The sequence below is a fragment of the Varanus komodoensis genome, unplaced genomic scaffold (assembly GCF_004798865.1).
Source record: "Varanus komodoensis strain SLA01 unplaced genomic scaffold, ASM479886v1 scaffold377, whole genome shotgun sequence".
NCBI lineage: Eukaryota > Metazoa > Chordata > Lepidosauria > Squamata > Varanidae > Varanus > Varanus komodoensis.
This window is the reverse complement of record NW_025335901.1, coordinates 1-2,366: the sequence shown is the minus strand read 5'-3', so window position 1 is coordinate 2,366 and position 2,366 is coordinate 1. Positions and strand designations below refer to the sequence as shown.

Sequence of the window (2,366 nt, the reverse complement as noted above, 5' to 3'; positions counted from 1 at the left end):
AAGGGCAGTGATGAAGACTTCTGTGAAAATGGTGAAGTATCCATACTAATAGCTTGTCTGTTTCATACAGACAAAAGGAAATGCATCCATATCAGAGTCTTCACTGAAAACCTTAGGAAAAATGAGGTCATGATTCTATAGAAGCTGAGTAACTCTATATCAAGTCACTTGTTAGATGTAAAAAAATACTGCTTGCTTCCTGAACAACCCATCCTGGCTTTTGTACAACCTGCACCCAGAGTCTATTAGGAAGCTGAGCTGAATGCTAGTAGAAAAACTAGTTGGAGGCTGGATTTGTCATTCACAATCTTTATTCTATTTTCTGAAAGAACAATAATCCTCTGATGCTCCTTCCTTTTGCCATCACTGAAATGATCGGGCAGAAAATGATTTGAAAATAAATACATAGCAATATGGGACAACTGAAATGCACAAAACATAGGCAGCTATGAAAGCCAAAACTTGATAATACAGAAAAGAGTGCTCTTAATTAATGTCAGCAAGTGAGCACTGTAATAAAAAGGAAGCTAAGGTTAAATTTGATCACAGATATTTATTCCCAACAGTTGTCATGGAATTGCACTTTCATGAAGACAGTATTCAAGTCCACTGCCAGTTGTGCGTACTTGCAGAGACTCAGTGCTTCTGCAGCTCTTTCATTCTGTTGAGTGCACTACCAGCTCGGAACCACTCAATCTGAGTCTCATTGAAGGTGTGGTTCAGCAAGATTGTTTCTTGGCTCCCATTTGGATGCTTAATGATGCATTTCAGGGGCTAGAAAGGAAATTAAGAGAAGCAAGAGGTCTAAGCTTTAACATCTCAATCTATTGCTGTGCTTATAGAACAAGTCATGATTATCCAAGACTATGAAAGAATTTATAAAAAGATGTTAGTTTTTGCAAAGTGCATCACTTCTTATCAAAGTATGACATTTTTCATTTTAAACAAACTTCCATTTAGCTTATGTAATCTTTAACTCAGGGGTCTACATGACTCATTCCACTTACTCCCCAATTTGAGAAGTAAATCAAGTCTCTAGTGACAGCAAGTAATCACAGAAAATATAGTAGCAAACCCCAAAAAATTCTGTGCAAAGAATCTTGAGTGGGCCCCTTAGCAGCACCAACCCATTCACTTCACCTTCATCCTGGTGGAAGCAGGCAGGTGCAAAAGCAGTAATGCTTGTAGCCACAGTAATGCTTGTAACGCCTATAATGCTGCAGCCCCCAACATAGCAGTCCTCTGGAGTAAACCTATATCAGGCCCAGAAGGTAATGCCAGGGAATTAAAATGAGTGACAAGAGCAATCCTGGCTCTAGCACAAGTAGATGCTAAGGCCCAGCTATGGTTTCCTAAGGGCTTGGGCAGTAAGAGCTGCCTCACATTAATCCCCAGTGAACAGACTGAATGGATTGGCCAATTCTCTTCCAAAACAAATAATGCATTGTATTGATTATCCAAATATTTTGCCTTATATTAAATGTTAGAGTACAGAATGAAAGACCTGAAATGACAAGCTCAGAGAAACACCTGGCCACAGATGACATGCCAAGGTACAATTTACAAGGTACAAAGTGCACAATCAAAAGCTTCTAATGAACTAAGAGAATTAAAATTTGACAGCTTTCAAAATCTAAGGTTGTCCAAAATTCTTTTCCAAATACTATATAGTACGTGGCACTAATACGACAGCAAGTACTGTATCAGAGCTCTGAAATACAGTAGTCCGCAACATGCATGCAGGAGAACAAGGAGAAATGGTGTTATTACCTTTCCAGGAGCAAAATCTTTCAGGCCCACAATACTTAGTTTGTCCACAGGGTGTATCTTGTCATAATCAGCTGGATCAGCGAAGGTTAATGGCAAGAGGCCTTGCTTCTTCAGATTGGTTTCTATTAAAAACAAGAGTGTTTAAACTTAGTACTTCAAAACACACTTTTTAGTACTTAATTTAAAAAGATGAAAATCTCAGTGTTATTTGTTATGCAACATTGCATTTTGTTATCAGAAACTTTATCAGATATCCTGGCAAGCATGATAGGAACAAAGGAGAAAAGGAAAGCATGTCTCTCCATTCTAATGGCAACTTTTCAGATTTGAACAGTTAACTAGATTGCCTGCACTAAATCAGCTTCATACATGCATCCAGTTTTGTGCAGCTAATGGGGGAGCTCTACTCATTTAACATTCTACTGTACAGTGTAGTAGTCTGAGACAACAAATGCAAGTCTGAAGATCTAGGATTACAGTTCAATGAGTTTAGACCAGAATAAAGACCTTGCTCAAGCCAGGATTATTACTTTACAGGAGGGGTGGGCAATTTCATGAAGTTTAAGGTCCTCTTTGGCATTGGCTGCAGCAAAAAA

The 2,366-nt window shown here is 38.6% G+C and overlaps 1 long non-coding RNA gene across 1 annotated transcript; it reads right to left on the bottom strand.

The window, feature by feature from the left end:
- Positions 1-293: 293 nt before the first annotated feature.
- Positions 294-2,359, bottom strand: LOC123028529. Its single transcript, XR_006415701.1, has 2 exons — positions 1,771-2,359; positions 294-774 (listed from the first exon to the last, which is right to left on the bottom strand). It is a non-coding gene; the product is annotated as an uncharacterized LOC123028529 (long non-coding RNA).
- Positions 2,360-2,366: the final 7 nt, after the last annotated feature.